This window comes from Polypterus senegalus, chromosome 1 (assembly GCF_016835505.1).
Source record: "Polypterus senegalus isolate Bchr_013 chromosome 1, ASM1683550v1, whole genome shotgun sequence".
NCBI classification, from domain to species: Eukaryota; Metazoa; Chordata; class Cladistia; order Polypteriformes; family Polypteridae; genus Polypterus; species Polypterus senegalus.
In genome coordinates this window covers 132691907-132708398 of record NC_053154.1, presented here as the reverse complement: position 1 = coordinate 132708398, position 16492 = coordinate 132691907, and the positions used below count along the sequence as shown (strand labels likewise).

Here is a 16492-nt window from a genome sequence, read left to right as displayed (position 1 = left end):
TTGTCTGTGGAAAACTTTATTTCAATTTGTTTATACTTTTGCTGGAGTGAGAAAAAATGACACTAATATATTAGTTTATGGAGTATGGCAATAAGTACTTATTAACGTTTCTTTTCATAGGGGTCTTGTACAATTATTTATTTATTTAGTACAAACCATTATTTAAAAACCCTGTTTCTTGTTGTAAATTTTCTGCCTTTGTTTGCAGAAATTGACTTTCTTTTATTACATTCACTATTAATATTACAGAATAGTAGAACTGCAAATTGCTTATGATGAAAATAGATCTGATTTCCAACCAAAGATATTTAACAAGTTTTACTCTTTTACGAAAGAGATACAAAAGAAAAAAGAAATTAATAAGCATCCGCATCTTCATTGTATGGTTAATAAAAAGATCATTCTGAAGGAAATAATTTAATCAAAAAGTGTTTTATGGATACTCTAGCCAGAATGAAGGAAGACCATGTGTGAAGACGTGGTGGCTAGTGCATGCTAGCTGTGGTTACTTTGAGAATTTAATTTGTTTTTTTCCCCTTTATCATTATTTTCTATCCTTTTGCATATATAAATTACTCTTAAATACCGATTCACAACAATGCCTTCTTAATTAAACACAGTTTCACAAGCAGATTGGCAGAAATCCTATTGTGCAATGGGAGTCCGTGGAGATGTAACTTGATAACATAAAGTCGTCTGTGGCTGAGCGTTGAGGGCAATGAATGACATAATCCAGTAGATATTTCACCGGTCTTTCAGGGTGAATTTGGTGGAACCTAGGTCAATCGAAGGAGCATAATTTTAAAAAATGGTTCCTGGCTTCCTGTATCTCTCTTTAATTGTGCAGGCAGAGAAAATGGTAATTTTACATTTACACTATGAATCAGGACTCTTGTCTTCTCTTCTTAAAAAGCAAGAAGAAATCTCAGCCCGTCTTATGATGGTCACTGTGTTTTTCTCCTTCCCAACTTCATCAGTTCTACTGCCCAAGCAAGAAAGGTGATGTCCATTGCACTGAACAAATCCCCATAAAGCAGTTCTGCATCTATTTCTTTTGTATCTTGCTCACCTTAAACTTTCACATGGCACTGGTTAGATCTGCTAGAATGATCCAAGGTAGAGTGTTGACAGTTTCAGTTCTGTTTGTGTCTTAATTTTATTATGAAAAGTTGGACTTCTTTCTGAGTATATTTGCACTAATAAAGTGATGCTATACTAGCGATACCTTTACTTTATTATTTACTAATCATTAATTATTAGCTGTTAAGTTTTGACGGGATTATACTGATGGTTAAAACAGGACGTGTTTGCTAAATTTGGGAGGTACTTTAGACCTTGTTGTTCTAGGGGACATGGATGAGGTGGAGTACAGCTTTGTTCCCTCTTTTGCACTGGATTTATTTTTGGACAATGCATTCTTTTTTAATTATTTCAGCAGCCTGAGCTTAAAAACTTTTATTGTACTTTTCTCAATTATTCTTTTTCTTTGTTGCTTCTTGTGGTTTGTGCACACTGTTGAGTGGGAAGGTTGCAAAGTGCGTGCAATTGTTTTTTCTTTATTTTTACTGACAGTTTTATTGGCTTTTGCAGATTGACAGCGTGAGTCTGATGGTGAGTTGTTTGTTTTAGGGCCAGGTTCCATTAGGGATGGTGCTGTTGTTGGATGGGACAGACTATTGTTAATTTCTTCATGTTTAAGTCCAGGTGTGAAGGTGGCTTTTTGACATTGCCCTGTTTTTATCATCTTTCTTTTTATAGTTTATATAGTATAGTTATAAGCTTTTCTTATATTTTGACTTTAGTTTGATTGATATGCCTGTCCTCACTTGGAATGTTCAAGTGTGAAAAAAGTTGGTGTTCTGGAATATCTTTGAAATGTTGCTTTCCTACAAGAGATCCTACACTTGGATCGTGACAGCTCTAGGATGAGTAACAGGTATTAATGCATCCAAATTTTGACAATGCTTTTTGTACCACAGGCTTTAGATTCAAATCCTAGACTCCTGGTTTTGGGAGATTTTGCTCTCTAAATGGCCCCACTTCTTATCAGCCTAACTTCTTTCCTAATGTAACTCACTGAATTGGTCAGTTAAATGGCTTTGAGATTATTCTGGGTGTAGACTTCAACAACCACCTTCTTGACAGATTCCTGTTCCACTTCACGAAGATGTGTCTCATTCACCTTGCATTCTTTGTAGATTTCATTCATACTTGAACTTGATTGAGTATTTTAATTTGCTTCACCCCTCAGATAAGTTTTTCTCCTGTTTTCTTTCATACCATCACACTCAGTCTACGGTAGATTATACTGTATATTTGTTTCTCAGTTTTAGTATCATTAGCCTCTAAGTTATGCTTGGATATGGCTTCTCTATCAGACTATTGCTGAGCTCTCTCTCTCGCTTACATCTGACATTTTTCCCTGAGCATGCTGCAAGCTGGCGCTTTAATACAGTGGTTCTTAGGAGTGCTGATGTTTGCAACAGGCATTCCTCCATGTTCAAAGAATTCTTAAATTCTTGGCGAGTAATCCTGGTTCTCTTGATGACTGGATGGCTGTTAAAGTTGCTGTTGGGGATTTTACTGTTTGTTATTCTGCTGGGTTAGCCATCACCAAGAGATTCATGACTTAGAGATGCAACTCTTTACTCCTGAAGAAAAACTTTCTAGAATGGTGAACCTGGAACATGAAGCTTATAATAGCTACCAGATTTGAGTTAATTTTGCTGTTGTTGCAAAAACCTAAGTTTGAGAGTATGTTTCAGGTGCCAAATTATGTTTGCATCAATTTCATCTTTAAAATTCTTCAATTTCATCTTTAAAAATATATTTTATATCACTAGGCATGACCCTTTACAAATTAAGAAACTCTTTTATGAGTATTACTAAAACTGATTTCCTGAAAACTCCAATCCAACCCCTGCTGTGCTGAACCTTCCTTCTTCTTTTAGAATCAACCACTTAATAGGGTAAAATAGTCTAAAAGTGATACACTCAATTCTTCAGGCACTAAGGTGGAGTGGAATGTAGCACAGGAGACTCTAAAGACTAGTAGGTTTCCTGGCGATCTCTTTGCATTTTATCTACCTTGACAAGTTTGTCAAGTCCCATGGATACAAAATTTTAGGCTTGGCTATTAGCAAGATGCCTGCAGTCTGTCTGTAGCTTGTCGTGCTTTGATGAAGCCAGCCTGGTTAGGGTAGATCAGTTTATTAATAGCAATGTCCATTTCATGTGTCACACATCACTCTATATTAATCCCATCCAGGTTCATTATTAGCTCTAGATGCAGAGAAGGCCTTCAATCATATGAGTTGGCATTTTCTATGGAAGGTCATGTATTCGGTGGGATTTGGGGTGATTTCCATTAATATGTTGAAGATAGTCATCACCCAGATTGATTGACCTCACTAATTTAAATATTTCTCTTCACTTCCAAATTTCTAAAGGTGTCAGGCAAGGATATACCTTTTCCCTACTGCTTTTCAATCTTTTCCTCAAACCCTTATCCACTGCCTTGGGGGAAGATGAGTTGATAGCCCCAGCCTTGATCCATGACTCAAGGCATGACATATCTCTATATGTTGATGACATTTTACTTTTCTTGAGTAACACTTCAAGTGATCTCCCCCATACTCTAAAATTACTTGATTCCTACAAGAGCCACTCCGATTACAAGATAAACTGACCAAATTCTATTGTCCTACCCCCAAATTCTGTAAGTAAACATTCCTTTCATCCTTTCATAACTTTAGCTACTTCAATTAATTGTATAGGTATAGAAGTCTCTCCCTTGTTATAAGATACCATTGTTTGTAAGTATCACAGAGTTTTCAACACTGTCAGAGGTCTAGACTAACTATATTAAAAATAAATATTATTCTTTGTTTCAATTTTGTTAGCACTATGCTCTGTCTTTTGTCTTCTATTAAGTACTGGTATAATGTTAGGTCATTTCTATCTTCTGGAGCATAAAAAAGACATACTTTTAAACAATCTACTGTGATGTTATTTTTTATCAAAGTTGAGGGTTTCGTTTCCCTATATGATCTTCAACTTCATCACTAAACTTATACACTGCGACAAGTATGGTAAAAGAGGCTCCCTTCCCCATACTCCATCTCTTCCTTGATGGTTAACCTTGAAGTTAAATAGTGTGGCCCCAAAGTCTCTTCACACTTTTCAGCAACTAAACTTATATCTCGATCCTCAAAAATAGACCCTTTAATCACATACACACTAGGTATTTGGCTTTAGGAGGAGAAGCATCTCAGTCTTTGCCTGACATGACATATTCTTTAACCCTTGTGGTGATTATTCTTCCCCAAAGAATACAGCACAAACAAAAACAAAGTTTTGGGGACCGTCCCCATATATTGTCGCCAGACAATAATGAATGTAAATGATTCAGAGTCTCAAAAATAAAACAGTGAACAGTTTTCTTTAACCAAAATGGCGGCTTTATACAGAAAAGGATTATGGTACAGGAAATGGTTGGCAGGAAGTGGCGTTGAAAACAGGAACCGGAAACAACGTCATTATGATTGGACGGAAGTGAGGTGAATTGATGGAGCATGAAGTGACGTCATCATGGTTGACCGGAAGTGAAATCGTCGCGGCCATTTTGAAACCCTGAAGTGGAGGATTATTTTTCTTCAGGTTTTCTGTTGATCAAAAGAGATTTGGGTAAGTACCACGTGACAACCCTCTATCTCGCGATGTTTCACTCACCTTTAGGCTCTTTGACTGCCTCCTAATCGCACATGTGTGACACCCTACTTTTCCCAACCCTGCTTTGCATGTTGGAGATAATGTCATTGCTTTCCAGAAGTGAGGTTATTATTTTATTATGTGTAAAATTTGCTTGTATTTCCTTTAAGATAAGTCCTTTTGTGTCTTTCAATAAAAATTGAATTCAAAAAGCTGTTTTGGAATTATTCTTGAACTCTCAAAATGAAACAGCACTAACAGTAGTTCTTGTTCAGTTGAATATAGTTATTTTTTATATAGCATTGCTCTCTGAATTCAGGATAAAAGTGCTTGCACAAATTTTAAAGTGATAATGAATTAACAGTAAATCACTAACCCTCATAACATTAACATACAAGAACATTTAAACTCTTTTAAACACATAGTCAAACAGATCACTTTCAGTTAGATTAACTTAAAACACATCATATCAGTATGATGTTTGTTATAACTTAGATATGGCCAGTTGACAACAAGGGAGGGGAAAGCAAAAACTGAAGTCAACAGCATTCTTGGAGAAAGTCAGTTTGTGTTGGAACCACATTCAGCTATACTGCAAAGGCACAGTTCTAATCACCTTGGCCAGTTGGCAAAAAAATCAGCTGTAATTACATTTTGTTAGACTAAAGTAGTGAGTCTTTACCTTGACTTATATGCTGAGACCCAAGGGGCACTGCTTACCTAACCAGGTAAACCATTTCACAGCTTTAGGGTTCTCTAACCGAAGGCAAGTTTCTACCACTGTAGTTGTGTTGGTTGTTAGAAAAATTAGTAGACCTGCATCTTCTTGTTGAGATTACATTGTTTGCTAATGTATGTGCATTAATAAGTTCAGTTGAGTAAGAAGGACCCATGCAATTCAAATCTTTACATCTCAGAAGAAAAAAAATATTGAAATCATTCCTGTGCATAAGTGGAAGCCAGTGTAAATATGTAAAAAAGGAGCCACACGTACTGTATGTGGTCATAGTTCTTAATTCTGCAGATTATTCTTGCAACAGAAGTTTGAATACAACAATTTAAGCAAGCTTTGAAAAACATATTGCATTAGCATAGTCTACTAGAAATGAAATGATTGCTTGAGTTCTCTTCTTTGTCCTTCCTGCAAGCTACAAAACATCTTAATTTCTTTATTTGTAGCTGGGAAAAGAAGGTTTTAGATATTGTATTTTGTGAGGTAAAAAGGAACCATCTAAGTTGCATATTGATTCAGTAAAATTTATATTTGAACCTACTGAATTAAAAAGTGAAAATACTTTGCTACTATCTATATTTTATCCACCAATTAAAAAAAAATGTTAGTATTAAAGGTTGGATAATTATTGCTTATTATAATTAAGGAAATAAATGGAGTAATATCCTTAGGTTTAAAGGAACATCATAAAAGACTTTTTTGTACATAGGAGTAAAAGTGTATTTTTTATTTTGTAGCTACATATCCCAGTGGTGGCATATGAAGAAAACATCAATGTTCCAAGTGCTCAATTTATTGACTAAGCACTATAATCCCATTTATTTATGTACTGAAATTAAATTAATAAATCTGAATAAATATATGAACTAAACATTCAAAGGGCAGTGCCTAAGAGCTCAACATGATTTTAAGTATTTACAATACAAATAAACTGTGTCAAAAGCTGTGCTTAAATCTAAAAATATAAGTTTTGAATTTTATCAGAAGACATTAGAATGACATTGACAAAAGTAATGTTATTTCTATACTGTAAGGATTGTTAAAGCCACCATGCGACTTTCTGTCATAGACCTCATGTACATAATCTTAGTGAGTCGTGGGAGTCACTAAATTGTTTGGCTGCAGGAGATGCCACACTGCAGTCCTGTAGTTTGACATCCATACTAAATTAGTCATAGCACTCTCTGGCTAGCAAATAGCAAAGCAAATATTAATTTTGTTGTAAATTGTAGGGGCATTCTCCACTGGGTGTGACTACTGACAGTCAGTGGGCACACAGCTGACTATACAATGCAAAAATTGCTCACAAAAAGTGAAGGGCTCAATCAAATATCAAGGGCAAAGAAGGTCAATGGTGGCCTCAAGAAACTATTGCAAATAGGTGTTCTGGACTGCTCAAACAGAAGAGATGCTTATACAACTTTGGAGCAAGCACAAATGTCTATTTGATGTTATGTCTTTGTCATACTACACTACAGTCAAGAAACAAAACATGATGATCCTTGTGTTGACTTCAGAATACCTTCATTGTGTAACAGGAAATTTGTGCTTAGAAGTTCTGAGGAAGTCATGTAGTCTGTCAGCCCTTGCAATTCTTAGACATGTAATCTGATGTTGTCAAGGCAATGCTATCCAGAAGCTGCAGTTGGTAAGTTTAATATGCCCTCTGTGAGTTCAAGTAATTTGATGCTCGCTTTATTAACTTTACCTGTCCATAAAGATCAATCAATAATGATAACAGTGGATGCTTCCAGAAAATTGTTTATTTTGTTGGGACTAAGACTAAAGGACAGGTAGTAGGTTTAATTTTGGAAGTAAAGTTATTTCCTTTTCTGATTTTCAGTTAACATTAAGTTTGTGTACACACAAGGAGAAATGAATGCTTCTAGGGATTTTATATCATTTCCCATGTGTTACATTAACATCTGCTCTATAGTGTACACAAGGGTTATTTCTATTTTTGTCTATTACTCAGAAAATGAATTCAGAGCAGGCCAGAAAAAACTTTGTTATACCTTTTAACACATTCAGCAAATGTTGTTTTTGAAGGTCCAATATGTTTGTTGTTCTTCATCAACACTATACTTTTCACCATTCTAATTTAAGAATAGAGGGCTATAATTAAAGAAAGGTGAGGTTCTTTGTACTCTATCAACTTGTATTATGCAGAGGAGTTACTTTATTTAAGGCCTCATTCAAAATGTGTGTTCTATATTAGTATGCAGAATTTTGTTTCTCACAAGATCCATAAATTTTAGATGTTACTCTGTTCTCGCTTTAATCTAGTTCTATTGATAATGGTAGGAACAAGTCAAATGTAATCAATTAGTGATCATGAATAATTTTTTTATGCGAATTAATAGTTAAATTTTGAATCACAATAGCACAAGTGATATTTAGATCAAATGTATGATTATGAAAGACATTTAACCTTAGAAAATGTGGTAAAAGCCTCCCTTAATTTAGTAGGGGTGTATAGCATTTACTAAAGATTATGTTTCAACATTTTTCTGAATATTAAGTTCACCCATCCACACTACATTATAATAATTAATGATGAGAAGAGATAAATGGTTGTTAAACTTAGCCATTAATAAATAATATTTCCCAGGATCTACGTAAATAAAAGCTAAAATTGTACTTGATTCTGTTTCAATATCTAATATGAGTGCCTCAAATAATGTTAAATTGCCAACATTTTTGAAAGTGATATGCAGTTTATTGTAGAAAATTATTTTAAGGCCATTTTCTTGACAAATATTTTTTTTTTATTAGTGATAGAATTCCCTGCGTGGAGTTTGCATGTTCTTCCCGTGTCTGTGTAGGTTTCCTCCCACAGTCCAAAGACATGCAGGTTAGGTGCATTGGCGATCTTAAATTGTCCCTAGTGTGTGCTTGGTGTGTGTGTGTGTGTGTGTCCTGCGGTGGGTTGGCACCCTGCCTGGGATTGGTTCCTGCCTTGCGCCCTGTATTGGCTGGGATTGGCTCCAGCAGACCCCCGTGACCCTGTGTTCGGATTCAACGGGTTGGAAAATGGATGGATGGATAGTGATAGAATGTACAGCCATCTGGTGCAGTATCAGTTTTACAAAGCTTGGTTTCAGTAAGTACAAGTAATAACATCTGAATATATTCATTAAAACAGCATACAAGTGATTGTTTAGATAGCATTTTAAACTGTATTGACTGTGTGAACTGGTCATATATAGTATGTACATACTGTATATATGTGTGTTTGTGTTCATAATAAATATATACACATTTACTGTGTATAAATGTAATTATTTAATATAAATACAGTATGATCGAGTATGATTCTAGATATAGTGCTATCTATAGTTTGTGTAAGAGCTGATTTCAATTTTGTTACATGAATCAGTTTTTGAGATGCCCCAAACTGTGATTTAAGATAGCAGCTACTGAAAAATAACAGGTTGGATAGAAAATAAATCTACATTTTAAGACTATGCTTATATGATTCTCCAATTTGTCAGCCAGGCATATTTTAAGTATTGTTTTGGGATAAAATATGAGATCTTCTGCAGCTAGAAAGAAGAACAGCTCCATTCTAGGTCTTTCCCAAAAATAATCTGTTATTTTCATGGGCTTTGCACTCCTGCACATCAGGTTGTTAACCATCCAGGTTTTTTAAGGGAATAAACTGCATCCCTCTATATAATCTAAGTATGGGGTCAGCCACAATTACATTCTAAAATTTTCTTTTAGCTTTGGTAAGCAGCTTTACAGTATATGAAGTTTTTCTTCAATACCACAGATTGCTGTAAGCAAATATAGTAAGAGCTAAATGCAGTATAAAGGTAGATACTTTATCCTTGGCCAAGGATTCCAGTTTGTGATTTGTGCTCAGGACCTTGGCATCTAGAAGGCATCTTAACCTTAACTGATGTGTTTACATAAATTGAAATTCTAACCTTCTACACTATGGAATTGCCAATAATGAGCTCCTCCTTTTTCTCAGCCTTAGACATACTGCTGATTTCTGAGTACCAGTTGTAAGTCCAGATTGTTGACTTGGATGCTAAGAGCCTAAAGTCTTACTTAAGTTGGACCTGGCAAGTCTGAAGCTGAATCAAAGGTAGTGAAACTGTCTACACAAACCAAGTCAGTCAAATTTTCAGTTTACCTAATGGCTATCCAGTTAATAACATGTTTTTTCCCACTAAGTCAACCATGCATTTTTAACAAGTACAGTTTTATTACAGGAAATGTACTGTTGTTAGAAAAAGTTACACTGAAACATTTTGTAGGAGACACAAACTGTAGAAAATGTTTAGCACTGAACTAATATTCCTTGTTGCAAATGTCAGAGCAGTTCAGGGAAGCTGGAACTTCGAGTGGACTGTTGCTGATGCTGCAGCAAAATGTTCATGTTTGGGCTCTGCTTTCACTTCTGGATGGCTGGCAGTCTTCCCTTTTCTAGATGTTTTTGCTAGTTGAGAACAGTTGGCCTAACCAGCTCCCAACATCATCTATCTCGTATTGACTTGGTTTTTCATCCCTGGTAAGTTATTTGTGTATTCCATGTATATTTGCAAAATGTTCACAAATGCTCACCAGTTGCAGCTTGTTCAGCTATGAGACAGTTTTGTGCTCTTTTTTTTAAATTTAAAAAAGAAAAATTAAAAGTGAAGGATGTTATTTGATTCACACTGCAATAGTGGCTGTTTCATATACAGTAACAGGAACTGTAGGAACAGTTGCTGTAGGTTAGATAGATAAACAGAACTTTATTTGTCCCCATTTGGTACTAGATAAGTCAGATCTCTTTGTCTGTGTAGAGTTTACACATTCTTTCATGGCTTTCCGGTTTAACTCTGGGACACTCTAGTTTTCGTGCCACTTCCTCAAATGCATGTCAGTTAAGGTAATTGGTAACTCTAAATTTGTCAGTGCTATACGCGAGTGTGGGTCTGCACATGAATGGGTTCATGTGATGGACTGGTGATTTGTGGTTATAGGCCCTCCATAATCCTGATTTGAATTAAGCAGGTTTGAAGACTTGGAGGAAGTCATTTAACCTGACCGTGTTAAAACTATATCACTGTGGAACTTGGAGCCCTATATATAAAGAATTTTTGTGTATTTTCTACAAGTGGTAGTAAACTTTTGTTATGTGTTTACTCTTTTAATATGGCTAATATTTCAACACAGACTTGTGAAGATTTCTGAAGTGTTCATTGTTAGTGAAATGTTAAAGTACTTCTTTGGAAGGTGAGTGCATGGATTATGCATCAGCAGGCTAGCAGGTATGTATGGTATGTATGCAATAGTTTCTGTAACATCCAAAATTGTCATTTTGAATATGGCAGTCTTTGAGAATCCAAGCAATTTTACTGAGTGCTGGATATGGTCAATAAGATGAGGTTTTTTTTGACTGGGGATGAAAACATTATTGTTCAGGTAAAAATGAAGTAATTTGTGCCAGACCATTGGTCTTTCCTATCCACGTGCTCACAAGGAGAGCCATTAGGTTCTGTTTAATTAGGAAAGGAGAGCAGTCCATATAACCAAGGATCATAGACTCACTTGCATCCCTTTAAATAAACCAGTAGAACAAATGAAATTTATAATGCAGCCAAAAAGAACCTTTCAGAGAATAAAAACATTATTGTTATTTGGAAGTTTGTTTCTTATTAACAATATTTAATCTTCTAAAGAAGAAATGTCAGTGTTTTTAAAATTAGAAAAAATTAATAGGCTGGCAATAACTCTGAGCAGGATAGAGCAAAGCAGTTTTATTTTGAATATTTTTCTAACTTATAACCTAAGAATTATCTGAATGATAATTATCATTATTGCCTATTACCTTAAAATGTTATAGCGTTGGTTTCCTTGCCAAGAACATACAGCAGCATTGATGAAAAAAAACAGGTATTACATTTTTTAAAAAGGTCTCTAGAAACACACTGCATTCCATAATCTAAAATTAGCTGAGAAAAGCAAGTGTGTAGACAATGCAAAATTATTATTTTCTTTAGGCAACCACTGGGTATAATCACTAGTTTTTGTGAAATTGATAGGTCTGTTCAGATAATAAGAACATTTTTAACTTGGTCTTTTTCAAAGTTACAAACGGAGGAAAAAAATAATAAACTTACATCAGAACTACCAGAGATCAAGTACTTTGTGTGTAATCTACTAGTATACAGTTAATTCATAGTTGAAGGATAGCTAAAGTGCATTTTTCAGTAGCAGTGCATGAAAGGAAACTACATAGAATTCCAGTGCATGTTTCCCTGGGACAATTTTTCATTGCCACTGAGTTTAGCAACAAGAATTTGGAATAGAATAGAAAACAGTTGTTCCTGAAAGACTGACACACTAACAATTAAGTGCTTTAAAACTTTTTACACAGAAGGCATTCTATCTCAGATTTACAAGAAGGACTCGCTAGAACTCCAGTGCTATAAATATACATTCCAAACTACCCTGACTTTAAACATGGTTTAATTTAAATATTGTACTGTGTGAGTAATAGGTGCATTAAAATTTCACCCTCTTGGGAAGAAAAGAATGCCTAAAAGTTAAATGTTTTCTTTGAAATCTGTTAAGTAGCTCCGAAAAGGCATAATTATCATGGTAATGGAGCCAATTGGTTCATTTCCATTAGCAGAAAGGAGGCTATTTTATAGATATTTCAGCATAACAATAATAAAATGTTACTTTTAGCACTTATGTAATTCTGCATACAGTTAGCTAATGAATCAAAATAAAATAAACCTTCATCAAAGAATATGTTGAAGCATTACCTTTCAGTTACTTCATTTAGATATCTCTTTGATTTAATTTATTGATGTCTTCTCATTATTTATTTTTCATGTTACAATGTGCTTTGGAAAAGAAGAATTTACACATGAGGAGAAAGTGCAATAATTCCCTGATCTATTGTTGAATGCATTATAATAATAATCTTCACTGATTTATTCATTCTTGTTTTAAGTTGATGAGCCTTTTGGGTTTTTTTGGGGGGTTTTTTTTGCCTTTTTTTATATAACAAGTTCAAAATATTTATATGGCCATACAATATTTAATTCCAAGCAAAATTTTCTAAATATTTGTGAAATGTTTGTGGTTTGTGTAGGTCCATACAAAAATTCAAAAGAAAGTCATTCGGCATTTGATTTTAATTCTAATCACATAAGCCATTCTCAAAACTGAGTTTAGTCACTGACAGTGACTCGTGTTAATGAAATATTTTCATGCAAATGTACTGTCTTGTATTTGTGCCTTTAAGAATAAAGTAGCCTTTGTGGGCCATTGTGGTTTCTGAATTTTACTCTGGCTTATCTAAAGTTCACTGTAACAGGAAAGAACCTAAACCAGACATATACACTTGCTTACTTTAAAAATGCTTGCTGTATGTATTATAAATAATTATATTAAATGCTAGGCAGTATTTATATGGGAAAGAAGTGCAGCATTAACAAGTCTGGTGCTCACTATTTCAAATGCAATTTGATTGTCCCAAAAACATGTTTTATGACTTTTTTTTTTTTTTTACAAATTACAGATCAAATGGTTTTTAATATAATTGACAAATATTCAAGTAATTGTTGCTTCAGGCTCTGCAATGTGTTGATGTTTTCACTTCACTTTAATAAATAGTGCTTGCACCCAGAATTTGTGTTCCATTTAACATGCAAACAGGCATAGCAGAGCAGCATAGCCAGGTATGAAAATAATTAGGTTGCATGGTCATTAATCTCATGACTGCCATTAGAAAGCCACCCAGAAGACTTGTCATGAAAAATCTAGACAGGACCAGAGCATGATGATATTGGAAGAATTGTCCTACATTACAGCACACCTTGCTTATCCGACCAAATGACTGAAATAAACAAGTGCTAAATTGTTGGGCTTAGTGAAGACAACTACTGTAATCATCAGTAATCACCTACTGTTATCATGGTAAATGATCAAAATATGTATATGATAATGGAACACTGCGGTAAACAATTGAGGGGAAACTCACGCTCATCAGAATGTATCTGGGTAAGGCCAGAGGAACAACATGCAGCACTTCCAGAGCAGTTGGTGCCATGGGGTGTGATGTCATTGACTATGAACTGTAATATGTATTCAAATGAGCAGCTACCATAAGGGCTTTTTGAACCAAAGAGGCAATGAACCTTCGCTCATTATACTGTATCACTCTCTATAGCAAACCCGTCAGCTACCATTTTTTAAAAAAGAGAAAACCTGACCACATACTTCCGTGTCAACTCTCGAAAATACTTTGATAATGAGGGCATCATTTTTTCATCAATGCATGCTCCCTACCTCTCTAACCCTTAGATTAGCCAAGATGTTTGGAGTCAGATATTCAGTTTTCTTCAGTGGTATAAGTCAATAGATCTACCACAGAATGAAAATGCCATCTCCACCTAACACCATGCAAGGCAGAATATGAACAAGTTTAAGCACAAAGGGGTGTACTTTTCAGCGCTTACTTTTCTGGAGACTGGGGAGAGAAAATATGTTCTGTCTGGTTAACCTTTCACATCCTTCCCTCTCATTTTGATGGGATATGCAGAGAGAGAGAGAGACCAAGAAAAACCACATTCTCTGGAGTATTCAAGTCTTGTAATTAAGGGGGTTACCTCCTAAAATGAGCAAAGCATCCGGACATTATGATCAAAGAAGTCGTATAACTCCAAACTCTTCTGAAGCAGTGTAGAGACTTAGTGAGCAGTGCAATTAGTGGCTTTTTTTATTGGGGTTAAAAAGGCTACAAGTAGGCACAGTTAACTAAATTTTATTACACACTTCAACATTGCTTAAAATGAATTCATGTGTGCTATATTTTGGCTCCTTGAGTACAGTTTTATTTGTTGTTTACTTCTCTTCCAACATTGTTTAACATACGGGACGCCTGGAAGGACTGGGAGAGGGACTACGCCTCCTCCGGACCACGAGAAGGCAGCCACCGTGGTTGGTATGGGGGCCACGGGAACGGAGCTCAACCCTATAGTGGCCCGTGGTCACCACCAGGGGGCGCCCGAACGGCGAAAAAAGCCCTGGACATCAGCACTCCCGCCACACCTGGAGGTGCTGGCCAGGGCTGTGGAGTTGGTAGATAAATGCTCCGACTCCGACTCCTCAGTTTCTAAATCTTCCGACTCCAACTCCCCGACTCCGACTCCTCTGTATGTATATACTATGCTAATGTATTTTCTACATCCATTGAAGGAAAGGAAGGCAACATACATGTCATTTCACCACAGAACTACTGGCTAGGAAGCCAACACTCTACTATAATGCCAGGTTAAAGACAAACACAATTGATTGGCGGTCGCAGATTGCGGGTGTCCACATGGACGGGCAGATCCAGCTTGCTGAAAATCTCGACCACCGCCCCCATCCAAAGTAATGTGATGCGTCTGTCTGCTGCAATGGCTGTCTCCTCTGTCAGCCAGCCGGAAGTTTAGTGCATTGTGTCACTCACCGGCCAGCTGATCAGCAGAACGAGTCTCTGCTGGAGACAGGTAGGGAGATCTGTGTTCTCAGCTCCTTCGGCCCCCTTCCCTGGCGCATAGCTAAGGGGAGCCGACGGAGCTGAGAACACACCAGATGCTTTTTCAGGCGCAGGACGCGGATGACTCGTTGAACGGCCGAAAAATCGGCAGTGCATCTGTAAATGTATGGGGGGCTTTAGGCTAGGTTCACAGTTCCCTGTAACAGTGCAACACGACACAATGGAAAGCCGTGCCGCACCTTACCTGTGCATTACATCCCATATAGTGACGCATACAGTCAATGAAAAGCATGCTTCGTGGTTACTTGACATGTTCGTTTTGTGGTAACATTATGCACTGCATGCATTGGACTTTATTCTTACAGCAGAGAAGTAGTTCATTATGACTGTTTGTGAATTGGGACATTTCAACTTACTTTTTTAATTCCCATTTAAATTTAGTAGGAGTCGGAGTCGGTTAACTTTTTGCCGACTCCGACTACGACTCCAGGTACCCAAAATTGTCTCCGACTACGACTCCTCGACTCCAACTCCACAGCCTTGGTGCTGGTGGAAGGATTACCAGTGGTGCCATGTGCTTCCAGGTGGTCGTGTGGCACTTCTGCCACACCAGGAAGTGCCAATGGAAGCTCATCAGGAGACACCTGGAGCACGGCCGGGTGGCCTTAAAAGGGGCCGCTTCCCTCCATTCAGTAGCTGGAATCAGGTGGAAGAGGACGAAGCTCGGAGGAGAGGAGTGGAAGCGGTGAAGAGAGGACTGGAGCTTAAGAGGCCTGGACTAAGTGTGTGTGGTGCAGGAGCACTGGATTGTGTGCGGAATACTTTATTGTAAATATTGTAAATAAAAGTGTGTGGTGGAATGAGAACAATGTCTGTCTGTCTATGTCCAGGCTGGCTATCACTATTGTGGTCTATGGCCGGCTTGTCATTCCGGCCAATACCCCCAGTCCGCCAGATGGATCCCTCCCTGCAGTATGGAGGTGCCCACGAAGACCAGCAGGGAATCCTGGACAATGGAGTTTTCATCCACAGCCCTGCTGGATACCCCAGGGGTCGCTAGATGGAGCTGCAGTGAAGAGCAAAGAATATTATTTGTCCTATGCCCCGGAAGTACGTCCGAGTCACATGGACAAGGGGAATGACGTGCTTCCGGGGTAAAGAAAAAGAAGAGTTTTGATCTGACCTGGAAGTGCTAAGAAGTCACATGGACTGAGGGTTCAGAAGCACTTCTGGGTCACGAACTATAAAAGGACTGTGGCAGCTCCCAGACGGTGAGCTGAGCTGGGTGATAGGAGGGCAACGCGTCTGGGAGTGGTGGAGAGTTTGTTATTGCACTGGTTTATTATACGAGTATTGTGGAGAGGAGGGTGCTTTGTGCACTGTGCAGAATAAATATAGTCTTTGACATGGGTTCAATGGAGCGATAGTGCCCCCTATCTGTCACACTATATATATATATATATATATATATATATATATATTAAAATAAGATGGCAAACACAGATACAGGTTTTTGTCATAGGCAGGTGATTCCCACGTAATCATGGAAAACA

General features: G+C 36.9%; 1 long non-coding RNA gene across 2 annotated transcripts in view; it reads left to right on the top strand.

The window, feature by feature from the left end:
* Positions 1-16492, top strand: part of LOC120532473 — a 68727-nt gene that overhangs the window by 25254 nt on the left and 26981 nt on the right. The window contains exon 3 of one of the 2 annotated variants that reach the window (XR_005634303.1): positions 9423-9540. The exons of the other annotated variant lie outside the window; for it this stretch is intronic. This is a non-coding gene — a long non-coding RNA (uncharacterized LOC120532473). Of the gene's footprint in view, positions 1-9422; positions 9541-16492 lie in introns of those variants that run through there. 2 annotated transcript variants of the gene reach the window in all.